At 36.2% G+C, this 23,737-nt stretch overlaps 1 protein-coding gene and 1 long non-coding RNA gene across 3 annotated transcripts in view; one reads left to right on the top strand and one right to left on the bottom strand.

Annotated features, from left to right (window-relative positions):
• The window catches only part of LOC132203708 (semaphorin-2A), a 292,313-nt gene that overhangs the window by 58,260 nt on the left and 210,316 nt on the right, over nt 1–23,737 (top strand). For both annotated transcript variants that reach the window (XM_059631661.1, XM_059631660.1), the window contains exon 2: nt 21,677–21,734. The gene's annotated coding sequence lies outside the window, so the exon portion shown is untranslated. The remainder of the gene's footprint in view (nt 1–21,676; nt 21,735–23,737) is intronic.
• On the bottom strand, nt 4,667–5,481 carry LOC132203506 (uncharacterized). Its single transcript, XR_009442444.1, has 3 exons — nt 5,145–5,481; nt 4,946–5,042; nt 4,667–4,789 (listed from the first exon to the last, which is right to left on the bottom strand). It is a non-coding gene; the product is annotated as an uncharacterized LOC132203506 (long non-coding RNA).

Raw genomic sequence — 23,737 nt, 5'->3', positions numbered from 1 at the left:
CCAGCAGTGTCAACGGACCCTTTATTGTCTTTTCCACTTTAATGATTAGTCTGCCCTTGTGACTTGAGATTAGATTTTTCCAGAAAAACTTTTGCTTCTCCCGGCAGCTCATATAATACTTTCGCATATTACAATTTGGTGGAGAGGCGCTTTGCCCAGAGGCACTTTATCAAAGATCAGCATTGATACCCCTCTGCAGAACATATTCCCCCCATCAAAAAGCGGCAGACAAACAGCAGAGCGAACCAGTCGTCCAAATCCAAACAACTCATGCTCGGCATTTATTTGCCTTGCAAACGCAGCGTTTTTCCCTCCTGTGAGGGAGCGGGCAGCACCTGATAGGTATGCAGACCCGCCTGGCTCTCTCATGGGGATTCAGGGACGCAGAGTAGTTTTATACATATGAAAGCAAAACCCACCAACTGCTTATCAAAGGAATAAAATGCGAGATAGACTTTCTTTATATTTATATACGCGTCCGTCTGCGCTGCGTGCTAATGCCGGTAATGCCCTCTCGCGACGAGGAAACCCCGCGGCGTGCAAACCATTGTTTAATCGTCAAAAGTCAGATAAGGGCTTTGTGATGAATGATGCACGAAAGCGAAAAAACTGTGCCGCTGAATATGCAGCAGGCAGGAGGACGCTTGGCCCTGTTTGCTTGACCTGACAGGTCGCAGGCCAAAGGATGACCTCGTGATAGCAAACAGGATTCTTTTCTCTTTTCTTGTGCGTTACTCTAGATTTGAGGAATGCTGGTTTTGCACAGAATGGGCTCTTCAAGTATTTCAAATTATTTTTTAAAATTTTTAATTTTCATAATTTTCATCCATTAGATGGGTGATTCAATGGAGAAGAATTTTTTTATTGTTTTTTAACATAAATTAACTTCATTGATTAATTGATTGATGAATTTTTTTTATTTAATTTTAAATATCGTTAATAGAATAGCGCATCGCATATTAATTAAAGAAAAATTTAAAAAATGAAAAAAAATTGTCTTGGGCTCCTAAAAATAGTCAAAATGCATGACAAATTTGTGCTGCATAGCTTAAAAATTCCGCAGTCCCTCTTCCTGCTTCTGTCTTTCAGTCCTCGAACAATCCAATGCCATCCCCTCAGGGCAGCCTGGCTCAAGCAAACTCATTTTTGCGGCTGGCCAAATTTAATTAGGCATAATGTTTGAGGTCGGTTTTTTACTCTAGCATTCACTGTGGCAGACACCTGTGCAGCAGCAGGCGTCAAGGGTGGCTGAGTCGAAATTACAAATTTGGCCCTCGCCGAAAGGATGGCACGGCTCATCGATCCCCTAAACCCTCTGAGTAGCAGCTTGCTGGTGTAGGTTGGGGTTGCAGCCCCTCCACTATCCACTCACTACACTACATATCTTGAGCGGCAGGAATCAATACTGCTCGGCTCTCGCGTTCTCTCTTCCACACACACATAATACAGCCTCTCTCTCTCTCGCGCGCGCACAAAGAAGCTCGGCCAAAGATGCTGCCTCTCATGTAATTTCCAGAGAAAAGCAGCCGGCCGAAAGGACAGGCAAAAGCGGTGGTGGCGCTCCCCAAATTGCGATTTGTGCTGCGTCGAGGGCCATCCAGCAAGACATTTCGACTGCGCAGCTCCAACACCTCTTTAGTGTCACCAGATGGTCCATTTTTGAGAGGCTGCTCCACCCTTCGATTTGTACCTATTTGTTTCAAGCGGTTTGACCTCTTTAATTTTTATACAAAGGGTGCGTGCAGTTAGGGCAGATTTTGTATTATAAAAAATGGCATAAGACTTTTTATTAACAAATTTTTTTTTTTTTTAAATGTTAAAACTAATGTAAACTTATTTTTTTTTTTTAAATAAATTTTTAAACTATAATTTGTAAATATTTTAGAAAAAACAAATATTTTTACAATTAATTTGATTACAAACATTTTCATTTGATCCTTCAAAATTATTCCTATGCTATAAAATTATCACGCGCTCTAAAAATAATATAAATATTTTGTCCTTCTCAAGATTGTGGTTAAGATAATTTTGTTACTATGACATTGACCTTGCTTGTGTAACTCATCCTTCTGTGATCCACCTTTGAATTATAACTTCATTAATCTCTTAAGTCAAGAACAATCAAGAATAATAGTTACATATTAGATACAATTAATAGATGAAGACTGGGATAGTTATTTAAAATATTTGCTTTTGCACAAAGTTATTTAATCTAATTGTTAGTTTCTTACTTAACAATGAAAATATCTCACTCAAGTTATGGTTGTTGGTTTCATTCTCAGATTCCTCTTTTTATTTCTCTCTTTCAATTATTTCGCATCGCTTAAATCACCATAATGTGACGTGCGTGTGTGTTTGCGTGCATTGAACACAAGGAAATCTGATTGGCCATTAAGAGATACTTACCCAACCAGCGCGCTCTCCGCAAAAGCAATAAAGGCGCGAGTTACGAGCCACGTATGAGTCTCTTGCATTATACGTTGGGCTCATGCACTACTCCCTCTCAGCCGAGTTGTATATGACCGCACGTTATTACGCGGCTGCAATTATATCGCATTATGCCCTGCGAAGAGAGGATAAATTTAATCCCCAATTAAGTGAGCCGAGCCGGCGCTCCCGCCCTTAATCCGCAGCGTGTAACGCTCTCGCACAACTCCATCAAATGAATTAATGCCCCACTCGTTCCACGCGCAATCGTATGATTAGAAATTAAATGTACTGGACATATTTACTCCTTTATTGGCTTAAAATGGCAGAATAGGTTGGCTTTAATCGTGTAAAGACTGCACAATGGTGGTTTTAAATTATTACTGGATTGACGAAATTTTAAAATATGTAATTAAAATTCTAAAATTCGTCAATAACTTGAATGGCATAATATAAGTATATTAAATATTTGATTTTGAAAAAATTAGAACTTCAAAATAAGTGAGCTCTGAATTTATACCGACACATTATAAATTTGCCGAGTTTATGAGCCAAACAAAGTAAACAAGATAAATCCTTTCTCTCTCTCTTTTAACCATAAATAAATTATACAATAAATAATAATTATTGATTGAAAAATAGGAAAGAATGAATTCATGCCATGGCTTAAACAAACAGAATTTTGTTTCAGCCTACCAAATGTGAATCGTGAAGTAGAATCCTTCTGTCAAATTATTTGTATTGTGCAATGCTGATCAATGTAAACACATCAATAAAACACAACGGCTGTGCTAAAGCCAGCCATATTGCGCAGCAATATTATTTTCTTCCCCTGGACAAACACCAAGGGTGGATTTCAGTGCGTGCGAGCGTTGATCTGTTTAGTTGGCGCATGTTCCTGGTCCGTCCTTTCATATTTTGTGCCAAGATAAATAACGTGCGCGCTGGACAAACACAGACAAGTGTAAATTCAGCACGCATTATCACCAAAAGGGAGCTTGTGCAGCTCTTTTTTGCTCTCTCTGGTTAAAAACTTCTTTTGCGTGTCATGGAAGTTATTCAAAAAATCATATTTCCTGGTGAGTTATTGACGCACAGGCAAATCACTCCTCTGCGCGAGCTCAACTTTATTGAGACGTGTCGTCTCGATGAAGAAATATCGATACGCGCTGGCAGTTTGTCTTTTTCGCAGGCGGAGGTGATTGCCTCCATTTCTGGCACCGCGTGCGCACGCGGTGAAATATGGCTCCATTGATCATTTGATGCAAGACCCCGCTCTGCCAATGCGACACCACAATAAGATGAAGTCATCCCGAAAGAGCTAGTCTGCCGCCGAGGGCCAGAGTTCACACTCGCTCCTCTCCAGCAGCTTTCCTTATTCGAACACTGTTGTAATTGCAAAGTTTCGAGCACATAAGTGCACAACTCTGCTTACACATTATGCTGGCTCCAACTTTGGTTCAGAAATGTCTTCACTTTATTCCTTAATTCCGTTAAAAAGGTGAAGATCGGAACTGTCCTTTTTGTAATAATTTGTTATTAATTTGTCTCCCTCATTTGAATAAATGCTATAATAATGTAAACATTTTTCTATGTTTTCGCGACTGCTTTGATATAGACGCATATTTTTAATTTTACATCGTTTTTCGTTTATCTCATGATTCACAGACAACAGAAACAGAGCATTTGAACCTTGGTACGATTTACTGACTTTACAGTTAAGAAATTAATGTATGTGACAATTCCATTACCCTCTTAGGTAATATATTAATTTTACAAATATTTAAACGGAAAAAATTTCTTAGTTAATTCAACAAATTTTAGAATAAAACAGAAATAGAAACTAAAATTTCTTAAATAAATGCATAAGTTATTTAATTTAAAAAATTGTTTTGTGACCAAATATCTTATTGTTTAAAATAGATCAATAAAATTTCATCTATTACCCAGTTGTTCCTTTTTTACTAAGATTAGTAAAAACACATTACAAACAATTTACTAACGCTTTGTAGCAAAATGGATTACAACGTTAGTAATTCCATTTTACTAACATTAGTAATTTCCATTTACAAAGAACTTACTTACATTTTACTAACCTGTTTGTCAGTCTTAGTAATTTAAATTTACTATCATTTTACTATGGTACTGGAAAGCTTTAACTAAAATAATATTGATTCAATTTTAATTGATCTCATAGATCCTTTTATTTAAAAATTTTCAATTCTGTATCACATTTTTTTTTAAATACAACACAATTACAGTATAGAAATCATAAATAAGGATAATAATTGCACTGCATGGATCTGCGTGGAACTGTCTTCTCCCTCAAAGCAAATTGTTCTAACTTGGCAGGTCACGATGTCTGAAAAAAAAATACAAAAAAATATTTTATTATACACCAGATTGAATTAAATATTAAAATTGAAAAAAAAATTATAATTTCATTCACGTGTATGTACTCTAATTTAATTGGAATTTAATGATTGTATTATTAAATATACAAAAACAAATTAACTACCTGTAATAGTCCGTAGCTCACAATCAGAGGAGGTTGAACGGAGTTTCCATTATAGATGATCTTATAGAAAGTCTCTCCATCGAGGAATTGACTTGAACTGAAAATTTTAAAACACAATTTAATATTTTTTGGGTAGATTAATATTTTCAGATAACAATTTAGTGTATCACTGGATCTAAATTATTTAAATAGAGCTTACCTTAAATAATTTCAAAAAATCAGTCCGCGAGCGCAGAGATGACGCGAGTGGAAAACAAGTCGGCTGTCGCTATCGCCTTTTGCTACGACGGGGCCCGGTGATGATGGAGGTGCGCTCTAGCAGGGCAGACGCCGGCGTATTTTTTACTCGTCTTGAGCTAGCTTTTGGCCGAAAACGGATGCAAAGCAGTTCATCGTCTTATGGAAATTTTCTTGCACATCGCACGTTGTATTAAAATGACCATCCGCGTTTAATTCACCGCACAAAAGAAGAAAAATAACACTGGCTGCGGCCATAACACACCCACTCTGCACACTTATCAAAAATGTGCTCTAAAAGTTCGTTGGGCGCTCAGGTGGAGAGCAGCGCCGAACTTGTGCGGGGGTGGGTTATCGAATGTCCATAGTAAACTCAAATTACAAAAAATTTACAAACAATTTTACTAAGAGATTTTAGTAAAGTGTTTGTAAACACTTTTTACTATCCTTAGTAAAATGTTTAGTAATTCTTTAGTAAGTTTTGTAAAATTTTACTTACCGGGCCACGAATTACTATCATTTTACTATGTTAGTCATATGTAAGTAAAGTTGGAACAACTGGGTAGAATTAAAACTTATTTTGTTTTCTTCTTCTGCTTGCTCTGTGTATAATTTCTTAGTTGATAAGGTGTGAGTGGCACGATTTTCTAAGCACGTCTGACTTGCTGCAGTGCTCGTCTCTCGCGGTATATTTGCACAGCGGAGGTGCCGCGGTGAAGCAATAAAAATAATGATGATAATTCTCCGCAAGCAGTTTCTTTCTGCCTTTCTCATTTCAGAGGGCGCAGATATTAATCTCAAGCGCGCCTCGCTTGCTTGTTTCTCTCTTTCTGCTCAAGCTCGGATAGAAACACGGATGATATTAAACGTCTGGAGAGCTGCTGCTTTTTTATATCATTTTGTGCCGCGCGCGCTGGCGAATGTAAAAAGCTCATGTCAGCGTGGAAGGCGAAACAATGGCCGTGTGCATCATCAAGAAGGCGAAGCAGCGATCGCCAACATTTTATGCCTTGCCTTATGACCTCTCTATTTACTTTTGGATCCATCTGCGCCCACGAGCCGGCCTTTTGCGGAATCAGGGAGCAACGGAGAACGCAGAAATAATTCAGTGCCAACCTCTGAACCATAAGTTCTTTGTGATATGCGCGGTTCAAATCTTCTCTCTTTGTTTTCAGCTGTTGAGTAGTTTCCCATGAACAAATTTATGCAATATTTCCTTATCTATAATTAAAAAGATGTACCTATTTTATAATCTACTTTTTTGATTAAAAATTTTTAATAAGAAGGCTAATTATTTTTATCTTTCTGTTTCAGGTGAGTTTCTGACTCCTTAATTTTCAAGAACGCCAAATTAAAGGGCTCCAGTATGTATGTATTTATTTTCTTTTCACCTGTTTTCACCAAGTACAATTAACTTTCAAAATCATGGAAATAAAATTTTCTGTGAAGCGGTGAGTTGGTTGCATTTTATACAATAAATAAAAGAAAATTCATTCCATTATTAAAATAATTAAATTTAAACTTCTTTGAAGAACAAGAACAATGATTTATTGTTAGTTTTCGAATAATTAAATGAGGCTAAAAGCAGATAATTTCCATTATAAGCATACAAATCCAGACACATGCAGGTTTGCACTGAGATTGAACGAATGAACGTGTAATGCAAATAAAAATTTATGATGCTGCGTTTATCAAATGCACACATTCGCAACGATGCGGGTTGATGCATGCAAGCGAATAAATAGTGGCGCTCACATATTATATGAAAATTTAACTGTCGGGCGGCCATTTAAAATGCCAGTGGCGATGATGCAGCAGCCATAACGTATTATACATGATTATTTTATCCACCGGCATGCGATTCGGTAATGGATATTCACTTCATGCTATTATATTAGTTAGTGCCGAGTGCGCGGAATTCAAAGCGCGCCGCTCCGCTCTGCAGTGCACATAATAAAATTTGATTTACTCGCCATCAGCGAAAACGACCAATAAAGTATAATTTTGACCGGCAAATATGGCGTCCCATGGCGTCTGCAATAAATTGTAGCAACTAAAATTGTGCACTTTACATTAACAACATTGTATACTGTTAATAGTTGCATTGGAACTTACCAAAATTTTACAAAAATAAAAAGAAGCTTAAAATATGACAGCTAAATTAAAAAAAAGTAAAATTACAATTTTTTTTTTATTGTATGCCATACCGAGTTATGTCATCAAAAAGTATCAATATTATTTTAATTTTTATTTCAATTAACAGCCAAGGATGTTGTAGTTTCTTGAACGTTCTAAATTTTTTTCGTTCTTTTTCTGGACATTCACTATTCAATCAAACAATGCTATAATCAGTTAAAATTAAACCTTTAGAGTTTGCTCTCCTTGCCGCGTTTCTTAATCCCATTCATGACCTCAGCTGATGGAACTGAAACAATATAATTGTTGTTTATTCTACTGAGGCAAAAAGCAAAAGAGTTAGAGGCGCACGAAGAGAATAAGTAGCAACCGAGCTACTCTGCATGCAAAAAGCTGAATAGATATTACACTGCCCCAAGCTACTCTTCCCTTTTTGCTCGCGAGCGAAAGATCCACTAACGCTTTTATTGTAATTTCTTGCAGTGCAGCGCCGTTCTCGAGATCATTAGCCATTGTTTCCACCCTCGCCGCGCTTCACCTCCTAAACACGAGAAGCTCATTTCTACCTTTTGTTCGGCTTTCCTGCCTCCGACTCAATTAACTCTTGCAAAATCATTTTCCGGCCGTTGCATGCAAAAATTGCCTCCACTTGTAAACTCAACCGAGATGAATTTCCTTTCCCGCTCACGCGGCAAATTCAGAGGAAATAATTTTGGCCCAAAAAGAGCGACGAAACTCGATCACAACGAGTGTATATTTTTGAACCGTCGACACTTCTCTGTACACGAGTGGAAATGTTTTCGTTCGTGTTCCTGACAAAGTGGAAATTCGCCCAGAGCTCTCTTTCTGTCGGTTTGCATTTTCGGCACACGCATATATTAATCCTATGTACGCGTGCGGCACCAAAATGGACGCTCGCGAATTTAATTCCACTGTTATGGTGGTCTTCTGGTCCACGGAGCGTGATAATCCCCTCGGTGGTCATTGAGCGCGGTTTTGTCCGCCGATAAATACCTCGGCGAGAGCGAAATGCAAAGCCCCTTTTGCGCATATATGGCGCGAGGTAACAGTGCGAGAGCGAGACCGTCTCACCCAGGATTCGCCGCAAAATGCAAAACGGAATGTGAAATTGTTGGTATGGCGCCCCAATTTCCTGCAAGGCTGTTAAGTGAGGAAAATTGCTTGAAAATGTGTTGATATTTTTTCCCTTTTAATCCCAATTCAAGAAATAATCTATGCTTCATTCAAGTCTTTTATTCTCTCACAACAAGTCTTTCTAGAAATAAATAAAATTATTATAATAACAAATCTAGCTACAGGCTTTCCAATTTGAAATAAAAATTTGGCTGAAATTTTAATTGTGATAGTTTTAATTTTACAACTTTTATGGAGCATGTTTGGTTCAAAAGGCAAAAATATTTTAAAAATGAAAATGCTCTTTTCAAACTATTTATGCAAAGGCTGTGGTGTTTTATATTTAAAAATATATGCAGACATTTTAATTACAAAGTTAATCAGAATAATATATTGTAAATTTCTCCAAATACTTGCTTCATTAATTCATTCAAAAAAAATTATCACATTATTTATGCAGTATAAAATAGATATCAATAATATTTAAGCCCTGATATGTCTTAGTGAATTCAACATATTAATTTAATTCAAAAAAATCCTAATTATGACAAAAGATTTTATTGATTTCAGTTAATTTGTTAATTTGCAACGAAAGCAAATAAAATATCAAAATTTAATGAATAAATGAGAATAAATTTTAAGTAACAACTATTATTTAATTAAAAATAAAAAAATACTTTTTTTCCCCTCCAACCTCCAATTTTCCCTTTCAATCGTCCAGTCTCCAGTGCATATAAAAATTTGATAAGCACATAAATCAATTGGGTGAACATTATTTTTTTTCTTCAAGGAACGGTCATTATGAAAGTTTTTCTCTGCGGAGAAAAAAAATCACGACGCCGACGGCGATTTGCTCAATTCAATTTACTCGATGGTTTTGTGTGATAGAGAGAGAGGTTAGGGTGCAGCAAAATAAATTGGCGAGCTTTTCCATCATCGCGCCAAGCGGCAGCGTCGTCGGGGCAGAATTTATTTATCGCTCGGCGGCGTAAGAGGCATTTTTCCATTTTCAAAAATTAATGAGCGCTATTCAAAGGTTGGCCATAAATTTCAGCACGCCGCGCACACACAATAAATGCGAGCGCGCCGCTTTAAATTATGAACGACATTCGCTTCGGACCTATATAATAATATCGACTATTTACCTCGTGAATGGCTGCTAATAATTGTTAATTAATCATATTCAGCTGCGTTTATGTGAAACGACCACGCGAAGAAACAATAAAGCAAATATAGATGTGAGCGAGAAAACTGGATTTTTTTGCAAACAGGTAACATGATACAACCATTTGATATTTATTGGTTTGAGACGAGCCGAGTCGACAATAGCTGCATAGCCATTTGAAAGGATGCAAAAAAATTAATAAGTTTACCTAAATTAAGTAATTGTTAAAATTTAATAAAATTTTAATTTAAAATTGCTTTCACAATATTTTTCGAAGTAGTTAAAATTTTATAACGTCTATTTTTTTAAATTAAATAATTTTTAATTACAATCTACTTTGTATATAATGACATTATTTGCTTTTCTTAATAGTCAATTTATAATTATTGAAAATTGTTTATACTTAAAACATAGATGTTTATAATTTAAGATTCTGTGCTCTTTACTGGAGATTTAATTTAAAACTATTATTCTAATGAAGATTTTTTAGAATCTGTTGCTAGCATACTTATGAAATTAAAAATAGAATGATTCTTAATATGAACTTAAAACAAAACATCCATTGATTTTATCTTCATAAGATTTCACATTGAAATTGATATTGTAGCTAAAATTTAATTTAATTGAAAAATCTATTAGCGTCCACAAAATTGAATTAATATGATACAATACTTTGTATTTTGTTGTTTAAAAGAGGCCTTTTAAAAATTTTACAAGCATCAAGTAAATATCAAATTGTTTTCCCTCTATCACTGAGGTTTACTAAGAATTTTAATAAAAAAAAAATTAAACTTTTACCACCGAGATAAAAATTAATTTTCTGTTCACGTCCTTGTCTCACCAGGAGAATGTAATTGAAGACTCGGGTGGATGCCACACGCAACACTGCAAATTGAAATAGCTGCGGTGATCCGAGCGTTTTGCGAGAATCCAGGTGCCAAATCCGCCTTTTGCCTTTTGCCCCCTTTCATCTTTGTTCCTCGAGGCGGTGCCGCGCCGACACTCGGCAAATACCAGCGCCATTGTGCGTCTGGCAGCGCGACTGCTTTTCGCACATTAAACTGGCAAATCGAATTCAGCTCTATGCTGACGTCTTCTGCGACCAACACAAACTTGAATTGTATGGATTTTGAATAATGCTTGCAGTAAAGACAATAGTGCCAAGAGGGGTGATTATAAATTCGATCCCAGGAACTTTGAGCTCACTTAATTATTTGGCTAAAGTAGTTGAACAAATTATTTAATCCACTGAATCAAAATATTTGAAATTATAAAAAAAAAATACCTTATTTTTAATTTATTAAATGTTATTTGTAATTAAGAAGAAACAATAGCTCATGATAAATATTATTATATTGTATTTTTACCTTTGAATGTTATTAATTTTTTCTCCATACATGAGGTGCACTTTATTATGATAAAAAGAATTTCACTTATTACTTAACCGGCAATCATCCTTCTATAAAAAAGTCGGAAAAGTTTATTTACGAATAAATTAAAGAAGTACCAATTATATTTGAATAGAAATTATTAGGGTGAATTTTTCCTTTCAAATTGAGGGTTTCATCCATTTTGACTGTTGAAGAAGACCAAATTAGAGAGACGTGAATTTCATTCCATAGTGTAAGCATCCAAAAATTGAAATTTCCCTGACGTACGCATGAATTTACTCTGGCTCAATTTGATTTACCCCCTTCGGTCTCGTCCGGCCGGTGAATCACATCTTTCGCTCCCCTTTTCGTCGATTAGTTATGGATTCCACCCCGGACGGGTGGTCTTATTAGTTTTTAGTTGGCGCGCACTAATGCATGTCCAGCGTGGGCACGTTCGTCGTTTTTATTGCCGGCCAGCAGACGGACGGACACGCTGCTGCGATATGTGTTATTTTCCGGGGGCCGCAGAGAGAGCGAATTCGCCTCTCCGCTGATAAAGTGCGCGTGCAGGCAGGGGTGCTGCTGCATCAGAGGGATTGGCCCAACCCTTTTATTTTTGCCAATAAAGAGAGTGAGGGACGAGTCAAATACCCTCGCCCCGGCTCTCCCGTAATCATCATTGATGGTCCCGATGCTGCCTATTTCCCGATTACAAAACCGGACCAGCGCTACTTTCACGCACTCCCGCGTGCATTCAGAATTATCTATCTGGCTGAAGGGGTTGAAAGTAAGCTCACTCGATATAAATTATGAAATTAAAACGAGTCATAGCGTGTTTAGGGCTTGTGCGGACTTTTTAACTTTGATTTTTCGATTGAAGATTTATAAAGATGTAAAAAAATTCTCATTACCTTTACTTTTTAAAAGAACACAGATTTGAGATTAGCTTGGGAATTTTGGATTTTTGCAGCGGAATTAGGTGGAAAATTGGCAGTTTTAGGTAAAAAAGACAAAAGATGGTAATGCATAAAGACAGTAATAAATTTTTTTTTCATTTTTTTTTTAATTTTTTACGCTTTTACAAGTACTTTGTTTTGTGATTGGCTAATTTTCTGGAAGAAAAAAATTATTTTAGGAGAAACTCACACTGAAAAGTGAAACGTCACAAAATAGGTTATTATTATTTCAGTTGAAAATAGGGATGCATTGTACTAATAAAATTTAAAAATAATCGACTTTTCAATAAATAAGATGATTTTAGATGTTTTGAAAAAAAAACTATTTTAATCAATTTGATAAACAAAGTTTTCAGCTATTTTCCAAACCCTATCCCCAATAATTATTAAAAATAGATGTAGCAGCAATTATTTCTACATTAATTTTTTACTAATTTTTCCTCGTTTCATAACTGAATCATTACACTTTTTTCATGCTATAATAATCGGGAATTCGTAAACAAAGGGCGTTGTGTTTTGTTTCCTAGCAAATAATTTCAATTCATTTTATTTATTCCCTTGCAACAAGTCAGATAAGAAATGGAAAAGTCACTATGGGAGAGAATTGGCAACCAGCTCTATAGTAAATAAAATAAATAAATAAAAATTGTAAAAATATAATAAATTTTTGCAAGAAGGCCACATGGTAATGCGGGTGGAACGAGAGGGTGCATAAAAATGGAAAGTGTCGTGTACACGTGTTATATGCGGGAATAAAAAACCTCTCGCTGTTCTGCGTATGAAATTTTAGAGCAGGCAAACATTATACGCCGAGCTCTGTGAAAATGAATAGTAATACTGTCGACGGCAGCTCAAAGTTGTGTGCACGGAAATAAACCTGGCAAATAAAAATGCGAACTCGTAATTTGAAAACACAGCAACCAGCAGAGCTTTTGTTTCCACCGAGCCTATTGTTCCCCGTCTGACAGCCATTTTAGATAATGCATGCAAAACTTGGCGGGGTGGAAAAAAATTAAAAATCTCGCAGAGGAAGCCAACGACTTGCTAATTTGTACAAAATTTCTACTAAAATGCGTTCGCGAGTCATTTCCGGTATTGCCGAAAACCCTCGACATAAAGGATAAGATGGTGCGGCGGCGGCGACGGGGGGTGAAATTAAATTTCCTCCTTGTCGCACACGCCCAAGAAGTTTGTGCTCGCTGGGGCGTTTTCAACTCCTTGCTTTAATTTCCGCTTTTTAATATCGCCGTTAAGTTGTTTGCGTAACTGAAACTTCTCGGCGTCCATTAGACTCTCCGACCAACATCTCAGCCCGCAGCAACGTGCCTGCTCAGCAGCCACTCAAAGTAAAGTGCACGAGAGAGGGATAATAATAGTACAACGCAGCACCCTTAATCGCTTGCAACCATCTACGGATTTGTTGCTAATCACCCATCAAGAAACAGCTCCAGACTAACTCTCTCTTGTTTGCCATACAGAGATTTTCATTTTATTATTTATTTATGAGGGACGATTTTAAACCAAATTAAAACTTTCCTTTAATTATTTTACATAGTTAAGTAAGACTATTTATGACCAAAAATTGCTCTATAATTTTTTTATAAAATAAGATAATTTTTTTCTCTTTATTAAAGTCCAATTTGTACTAATTGTTGGTACAAAGGAAAAAATTGATAGGAGATATTAAATTGTTGGTTAAGTACCAAAGATTTTTTTTTTAATTCAAACATTCTTCTGAAAAATGCATCTTATTCACTTCAGATTAATTCTTGAGCGGGTTTGTTGCCATTTATTTCTTTTCTCCTTTTGGTATTTTTCCAAGCAATAAAACAAGATTTACTGCTCGCGAGTACTTTTTGGGTCGAAGTGGCCCGATGCATATGCAAATGGCACGCCAAAGAAGGTGGAAGGAAAATTTTTCGCCGCCGACCGTCATCAATCATGCTTGTGGATCCCTCTTGGCGCATTTTCCTCTCTAGCTCTTTCTCTATAAAGGTGGCAAGAATATAATTCTCGAGGGAGCGCGCGCGTGTGTTATATTAAAAGCCAAATTTATTTATTGCCTGTTTTAAGCCTCGTCCCTTCGGTTCCAATGAATAATGAGCATCATTGTGCACACACGAATATCATAAACACCTTAATCCTGTGACGCATTGCCGTTGACTGTGTCAAAATAAGCGTGTCGCCAAAATTTGTAAGGGACGTGTGAAAAATTTTAGACTAGAACTGAACTTATCATTGAAATTTTTTGAAATTATGGCAACTTTTTGTCAGCAAAAATAAAATTAATCATGCCAAAAATTTCATAATAATAAAATTTCATAATAAAATTATTTTTGAATTGTTTCATTACTTTTTTCATTGTCAAGCGTGATTTTTTCATTCACTTCCCTTGAAAATTTGGGAGACAATTTGGCCAAATTGCGATTATTTTGACCTCGAGACATCTTTTGTGCCGAATTGTCTGTGCCGCAAATCGCGTTTCACACCCGTGGCGGCGGTGGCGGCGGACGGGGATTAGTGTCAGGAGGGAGTATTGGCGGAGAAATTAAGGAAATGATGGGCGAACGAGGCGTGACATTCAAGCCGCCAGATTTTATCTCGTCACCAGATTATCGTTTGTAATCACACGGCTATTACGACCGCCTTGCTAATGTGGTGTAATGACCGACTTTGGCGTCCCCGCCATCACGCAAATGCGAACCTTCACGCGCCCAAACGAGCGCAAAAATTGAGAGAGGTCGATTTATTATGCATGGTGGAGGCGTTGAAAGAAATCTTGAGTGAGAGCTTCATTAAACCTGATACCCAAACACGCCCACTAATGAGACGCCGTGAGAGATGCGACACCCAATAAGATCTAATTACATTAGGAAAATATTGATAAAAAAAAATTACAGAAGTATATAAATTAATAATAAAAAGCTAATTGAAAAATCATAATATTAAATTATCCGTCAAGAATTACAGGAAATTGTTGGAAAAATTGCAAAAAGTATAAATAAAGAAAGATCTATGAAAAGTACTTGAAAAAAATGCGAAGTTTGAATGTCAGACTAGAAATGCAAAGTATTATGGCAAAAGTTAGTTGGTTTATTTTCCATTCTGTTGACTCCTCATGCCATCGGCACTATTCTTCTGTTTGCCCTTGAAGAAAGAAGAAAGGAAATAAATTCTCCCTGTGAACAGCGAGGGTTGAACTGCACAACGGAGAATGCATTCAGATATCCTTGTGCGCACTTTCCTCAGAGGCCATAAATCCAATAAAACAATAACCCCCAGTGCATGACGGTGACACAAAAAGCAGCCGTAAATAAGGTAGCTTCGCACATGCGATTGATTCATCTTCTGATTCCTTTCCCTTGGGATGAGAAATGAAGCCTTGAGCTGTTGATTTTTTTTTTAGTATTTTCGCTTACAATTTTATTAAATAACGTTATCAAAATATTTTGATTTATTGTCAGGACCTTATCTTGATAATAAAATTTTCTGATTTAATTTCCTTTCTAAGTGTTCAAAAAAATTGTGTAATAATCATTATAGGAGAATTCAAATTTTTTTTCAATACATACTCTTTTTTGTTTAATTTGATAAATAAAAAATTTATTACATTTTTTTATGTTTCAACACAAATTGACCAAGATTTGCCCTTTGACAAATAAAGAAATTATGAGCTAAATTTGTATTTTGACTTCATCAATTTATTATTAATATATACTTGTTTTTATTTTTATTCATGGTTCATCATTCTGAAATTTCATGGCTAAATAATTTGCATCCGCATTCAGAACAATTTTAACACGGCTTATTATCTCACGTCAAGCCAGTGAAAATAAAAATTCTCGCTCCGAAATTGATGATGGCTTAATGGCGTCAACCCTTTTTCGTGCGGCGCGTTTTGCATCACAATGCGCCGCGGGATCGTTTCGCAATGAGCAAAAAAGTGAATATTTCTTCTTTGTTGGCATTCACCGCCACTTTTTCACTCTCTCGTATTATTATTCACCGCGTCTCCTGTAGTGCAGCCGGTATGAAACACTCTCGACTCACCTCTCGTCGCCGCACATCCGAGAAAATAAATTTCATAAATAAATTCTGCCTCCTCCTGATATTTTGTACTCGCCGCTAATTTATACACAGTCGAGTGGGTTCCTCGCTGTTCTATTGACAGCTTGATTTTTCGGCTGCTATCTCAATTCTTCAACAGAGTGCATCATCATCATCATCACCATGGGCAAGTGAGGCCTCTCGGAATAATGTTTGCGACTCGTTCATCAAAGACCGCCCAAATAGCACACGGACCATCGAAGCAAGTGGCGGATTTGCTAAATCTTAAATTTAATAATAATTTTTTGCTTTTGAAAATGATTTTCGCGATTGAAAATTTTGGAATAGAATTAATTTTAAATTGCAGGCTGGCTTAAATGATTTGTTTTTGTTAAAGAAAGTGATACATTTGAAATTATCTTGGTCTCATTTTTCCTCCAGTCTTTTGCCGCCACTGCTCCTGATGAGAACAGAATAGACCTTGGCTATTTTTGCCACTCGCCTGGCCTTGATCAATTTTTATTTGGGTATGTTTACTTGTAAGGAGATAGTGTCACCTTTAAAAGTTGGTTTTATAAAAAAGCTCAAATCCTGAGATTGTTTTAAATTTTTTTACGAATATCAAATTTCAAGCATGCATTGACAAAAGTGATCAGGGAGATTTCAAACCTCAAATAATGTGGTCTGGCTGGAAATCATTTTCTTGAATCAGAAGGCAATTTGGGATTATTTGGCTGTCATTTCTACGCGGCTGACATGAACTGGGGGAGCTAGCAACGCTCGTTTCCATTACGACTTTTAATCCGCGTGGGATCGAATAATGCCGCGCTCAAGTCGCAGTTGCCGAGCATTAAAGGCTGAATTGGCAATTCAATACTGACTGACTGGCTCTGACAATATCGCTCGCCCGCGTCCCACACAATTATTAGTCCGATGTTCCAAATAATAATCCGCCAGCTCTCGCCATGTAATTTGCAAAATAAGCTGGGTCGTTAACCTTTGCACCGGCGAGCTGGAATGCGCGGGGGTATTAAAAGGCAAACGCTTCGGGAAAGCACTTAACCTTCTTATTAAGGCGCATTGCTTGCTATAATGATTTTGCGCAACACTATCAATGCAGCGTAAATTGAATTTTATTTAGAAAAAAAATTGTTCGTTTCATTTTATCGATCAGTATATGTAAAATTTTTATTTTGTGTCTAAATCAAATGGCTGGAGCTGCCTAAAGTGGCGTTGATTGCTCAAAGCAAAAAACTTGCGTAGGCAAAAAAATTGTCTCATGTTTAAAATTATTATTTATTTAATTAGAACAAACATTCTGGATAAATATTTCAATGACCTGCTTAGCATGTTTGTTTTTCTTAAATAATGGAAATAATAAAATAAATGATATTGAAAAACTCCAAAAACCTCCGAAATTAGTACAAAAGAAGGAAACCAAGTGAATATGTATGTTATTGCATAAAAGTAGCTTAGAGGAATGTTATATTGTAACAAAAAATTGGAATCTATACCTCGATCTACACCAAAGTTTATACAAAATTTTAAATCAGCTATATTTTATTTATGAAAATTATATAGCAAAGAAGAAATAAATTTGTAATGCTTTTCACAGAGAGAAAAATACAACGTGCAAGTTGGTCAATGAGAGCAAATTTTAGCAATGGAAAAAAGTGCATCAATTGCATCTTTGAAATTCTCTTGAGAAAACTGAATTCTTTACGGTCTCTTCTCTGCTAAAGAAACAGAAAATTGGTGCTGGAATTAAGCAATTTTCTTCTCTTCTTGAATACTTATGTGATTCACCACGGAGACGTGCATTCGGTTTGCTGTGAAAAGAAGTCATTCTCGTGAGTCAGTGGTGCAGGAAGGAAAGAGTGCAGGAAAAAAAACGACGAGTGTGTAAAGCAAATTAGAGGTTGTGCTCTATGGCGTGTGAAAGTGCTGATGGCCGCCAGCAGCGGTGCATTTGAACGGAAACAAAACCCTGGAGCACCGACACAGGACGACAGACAAGATAATGTCTTAATCATGAGGAAGAGGAGAGGCGCGATTCAAATCTTTTGTGGTTCGAAATGATTAATTTTTTACAATTTGTCCGCCAATCAACCGTGAATTATTTCCGACGTATTTTGGAACAAATTGATTTGAAGAGGAGGAGAGAAATAATTCGCGGTTTTGTTTTTTGTTGCTCATTTTCAAGGGCCTTCCTCCTCTTTCCTAATTGAGCAATTTGGCCAATGACGAGACGCGCGGCGAGAATTCCGGAATCCGCCGTGTTTCGCTCGATTAAAAGCGATCGGCGCCGCGGGGCCCATTCGTCAACGCTCGGTGCAATAATTTACGCCTCATTTGCATTCGCGATTTATTTTTCATCACAGCGCGTCAATTTGGCCGCGGGTCATTTATGAAATGCAAATCGGCTTCATTATGTTATAAAAGAGCTTTTCGGCGGATGTGACGTGGAAAGGGCCCCGTGTGGAGGGGGTCAGGGGACCACCTCGGTCCGCAGACCACCCATCGGCGCGAGCTCCGCTGATCTCTCTATCTGCGGCCGCGAGTGGAGAACGCACAAGGCCAGCGCCAACGTCGCCTTTTACAGCAAACGATTCCCTCTTCGAACTTTTTGCTTCTTTTAAATACTTCTTCGCTCCGTCGTCCCGACGTGTAATTTATCATTTTCGGTCTTTCAAGCTCAATTACACGTGTGCGAATGAGTTATTTATCTTCAAATTACCTGCAAGAAGTTTGTGATGGCAGATTTTTAAGATTTGTTTATTTTACTTTCAATTTTGACCTTGGTACACACAATTGATGGTGGAATTCCCGCTGGTTGAAAGAAAATGAGAAACCAAATTACTTGCAAACTTGAATTATTATCCACCTTAGTATAATACAGAGACCTACTTATCAAGTTTATACATTAAGACGTTTTTAAATACACATTTCAAGTAAGTTTGTTTAAATAGCAAATTTAATAATAGCTAATAATTATTTATTTTTCATTTAATTTCTAAATAATTTAAAAATTTAAATATAAATAAATTATAATTTTACAATTTTCATGTCATTTGTTTTATTTATTTTATAAATGCTTATCAATTAAGATGATCTCATTTTCATCATATTATATTTATAAATATAAGAATTTTATAAAATAAATAATTAATCCATTGGATATTGTTTGAATCACTTCCTTGATGAAATTTTATAAATTTTACCTCATAAACGGTGCGCAAGTAAATTAATTAAAATTTAAATTAAATCTACAATATAATACAAGTTTATATTATATCACCAAGACTATGAAATGTATATGATAGGGTTGGGGCTACAGCACGAACAAGTTGTGCTAAACTCAAAGAAAAGTAATTTCGCACAGTGAACGAACGACCGCGAGCACGTTTTGCGCAGCGCAGAGTGTAATGTGGCATGTTTATTGTTCCACTGTGTGACATATTCAGGCTGGTTTAATAACAACGAGATAATAAGTACCGAGCGTTTCTCTCTCATCTGATGTATACGTTCCTTAGCATTATCATCTCGTCAGAATTATTCTCGACATAAGTGACGCCTGCTCAAATGGAGGAGACGCGCGAGAGGCAGCAATATTAATACATGCAGAGCGCAATTATATATATTATGTTTTGATAAATACGCCATTCAGCCATCAAGCGATGGTGAATGATGAATGAAAATGAGCCTGCTGGTATTCCGCGGCAGCGACACGTTTCAGATATGATACAAAACGACGCCGGATTAATTATTTATGCATTTGCAGCGCGAGCCACCGCAGACTGTTTTGCGAACGTGCTGCTGATTGTGACGCGCTGCGCCAATTAATTAATCCGCCGCAACGCAGTGATGCATTGTTTTTAATTAAATCGCTCACTCCTTTCATCTCCGCGGCCATTAATTTGCGCGCGAAAGCAATCCCATTTTTGGAATTGAAATTGGTTGGTCAAATTTCAACTAGTCTTTCTGAAAGAGGAATGAGAGCCTTATAATGAAGACTTTATTAAAAACAGAAAAAATAAAAAATTATTTGCAAAAATTAGCTTTTTTTCAAATTATTATGAACATTCAATTGATATTCAGTTTAAAAAAATATATTAATTTGAAGTAAAAAAGAATTATATGCTATATTTTATTTTTAATTAAAATATTTTTATTTTTCCATTTTTTAATTTTGTTATTATATATAACAAAATTAAAAAATGGAATGGATGAGACTTAATATAACAAAATAAAATAATAATAATTTCAATAATAAAATATGAGTTGATTTTTCTCTTTAAATTCCATAATTATTTTCTAATGCATATAAACAATAAATACTTTTGAAATTGAGTCCCACAAATATCTGCTACGTCTTAAAATATCTTTAAAATTTGAACTGGAGTTAGTTGTGTTCAATGTATTTAAAAACAATAAACTGGAATTTGTCAATAATATTAATTATGAAATAATTACATGGTACATAAAAAATTTCTACTAACAATTGTTAACTTCCTGAAGCTTGTTTGATAGGGACGCATTATTGGGACACCGAACAGGCACTCTCAAGCCATCAATTAGCTCCGCTGCCCGTGAATGTAAATTTATAACTTTTTGGCGCTACATTGTAGGCTCTGAAGCTGAGCAGCATGTAAACGCACACTTATTTTGCTCGCATGGCGGAGAGCACATAAAATATTGAGCACCCAAGTTCATTTGTTGTTAGTCGCGAGCAACAACAACGTTCCCTCTAATGCCGGCAAAGTATGCAGCCTGTAATTTATTATTTTGCCAGCTAATTCCAAGGCTGCATGCGCTCTCGTTGCGGCCGGTAATTTATCGCGCGCCGATGCACGACACCCATTCAGCAGTCTTCTCTCTCAACGCTAATGTTATGACGCGCGGTGCAAATTATTAGTTGTTATTTGGCGTTAACTGATTCTCATCACGGCTGCGCTCGATCTCGCGGTCTGAACTCGACCATAAATAAGCTGAGGTCGTGCAGCCTCCGCAAAAAACTCTGTGCCACCAACCATCAACTACACAGGAATTTCAATCTTCAAGCTAAACGCTAGTGAAACGAATTGAAGTTCCTCAGCTTTTTCATAGAAAATAATTGTACTAGAGTTATCTATGAATTTGAATTTTAAAAGGCCAATTCCAGATATGTCAAAATTACTTTTCTTCCGCTTTTTCCATATTGAAGTACAAAGAGTATATATATAATTTCAATAAATACGGTTATATATTTATAAATATAAAGATTATCAAAGAGATTAATTTCTTTCTTAAATATTATAACAAAGAATATTTAATTAATAAATAATATATAAATAAAAAAAATAATGTGTTAAAATGTAATGTTAATTTAGTTATTATATTTTATAAGTAAATATTATTAAAAAAAAATTAAACATAAATTTTTTGCTAACGATATTTTGTATATGCATATAGAATTGACGTTGCTTTTTGTTTCTCAATATGCGCTACAAATTATTTAGTTTCAGGGTTCATTAATGTATCACCGGGGATTCTCTGTCCAAATTCATCATTCTTAATTTCAATTTACAAATTTAATCAATAACAAGAGATAGAGAGACAAAATTTGTAATTACACAACAAAACAATAATTAATTTACATATTTAAGAAAAATTATTTAAAACTAATGAATGTTTTTGATTCCAGGTGTTCTGTCACATTGATATTTGGAGAGAATCCATCATCCAACTCTACTTGAGAAAATGTAAGTGCATTTTCTTTTATTCCCCTTTGCTGAACCTCTACTATGTGAAAGTTTAATTTGGAATGAAATACGTGTCAGTTTTCCGCCTTTATTACGTTTGCGTGCGACTAATCGCAAAATCACTGCTTCTAAAAAAGTCCTATTTTGGTCTCTACGGTCGCAAAGATGCGTCTTCCTTCTCTTTCACACACACCCTTAATCTGGCTAATCAAATGAATAAGGAAGCAAACCCCGCCCGTGACTGTCAACGCACTCGTAAAACTCTCTTTTTAGTGAGGGGCAGACATTTATCTCCATCTCCTTCTTCATTGAATCTCGATCAAAAAACTCGACGACCCCGCGCAATTTTAACGTAATCTTCGGAATGTAAGTAAAAGTATATCATTGCCGAGAACGATGCTATCTTATGTGTATCAAAACGCGGAACTTGCTTCAATGTGGACACTCTTGGAATTGAAAAAAAGGAGAAGGAGACACGCCCTGGGGGAATATGTTGCGCTCTGTCAAATGGATTCGAAAAGCTAATTACCAAAAGTTTGGACATCGTCAATTTGAAATCATTACCTCGTTATTCAAAATAAAAAAATTTAAAACTGATAAAGTTGAAATCGTATTGACGAAAAACATTTGCACCTCTGCGTCCATTTTATTTGAAGCGAATTTCACACAGTGTAGGTCCGAGCACCGGAAAATTCCACAGCCGTGCGGAAATTCGAGCCGGATTTATTTCCGCCGCTCTCTGCTGGAATATATTGGAAAATTTGTGCTGGACAAAAAGCCAACGACGGGGAGTGGGACCAGCGTCAGGTATTCAAATATGCGCGCAGATTGGAATGTGCGCAAAAATGTTTGCGAGTTAATTAGTCGCTGGGTCGCATTCTTGCTGCAGAGCGAAATTAATAAACTTGCTGGTTTCATTAACTCACCTGGTGTGTGGGAAATTGGAAAATTGTTGGTTGAAAATTCACCAATAATTTTTTTAATAACCAAACCTGAGAACAAATTGATAAAAAAATTAAAGCTTTTAATTCAACGTTTGACAAGTCAGATCTGATATAATTTGAATATAAATAAAAATTACTTTCTTTCGCAATCTGGGTGAAAAGATTTTATTTTATTTGATATTAATGTAAATCATATTTGCCTAATTTCGATAAAAATGGTTTTTATTTTGCTGATATATCTTTATTATGTGCTTAAATTCTATTTTGATATTTGCCCTTCAACTGCAACGCTTTATTTGAGGTCTGGACTTTTTCTAACCAGCCTGTTGGAAGAGAGACTGCGTGGGCGATAAATTCGGCGACTAAGGGTTTTTTGATACACACTGCTGGCGAATCGCCCGGCCACTTGTGATGTATTTTGGATGATGCACGTGTCTGCGCATTTCCCATTGAGCCGCGCGCAATTCGCCAAGAGAGCGACGGCTGCACGAGGGCAGGGGCACGAGAGGTGATCTTTCAATTTCCTCGCGTCGCACATTCGATGATATTACACCGCATTTTCCCTCTTTTCTTACACAACACGTCGTCGTCCCCTTGTAGAACGGAAAGTTGCCTTCACACAAAAGAAAGAACTGGGGAAAGAAAACTCTCTGTCTGGCCAAGCGTCTGCCAGATCCACTTTTCCGATAGCGACGACAATCCAAATGTGCCTTATTGATTCATCCCTTAAAGGCCTCGGTTGCTTAGTAAGCAAGGCGCCTTATAAACTTTGCTTTTTGTCCCTCGTGAACTGAACCCAAAATAAAATAAATAATTTATTATTTAAATAATTTTAAGGAATCAAATCGTAAATTTTTAGGTTCACCCTAGCCCATTATTTTATTTAAATCCACTTGCTAGTTAGCTTAAAATAGATTGTTCTTTATATAAAAAAATATTCGGCGTCATTTGATTTTTAAATGGAAGAAATTAAATTTTTGTATTTGCCAAAAATAAAAATCTAAAGAGACCAAAGAGAAAAATTCTTACTTTTTTTGCCACTCCTGAATTTATTTCCAA

The sequence above is a fragment of the Neocloeon triangulifer genome, unplaced genomic scaffold (assembly GCF_031216515.1).
Source record: "Neocloeon triangulifer isolate White Clay Creek 2 clone unplaced genomic scaffold, ASM3121651v1 ptg000017l, whole genome shotgun sequence".
NCBI lineage: Eukaryota > Metazoa > Arthropoda > Insecta > Ephemeroptera > Baetidae > Neocloeon > Neocloeon triangulifer.
This window is presented reverse-complemented; position numbering and strand designations above follow the sequence as displayed.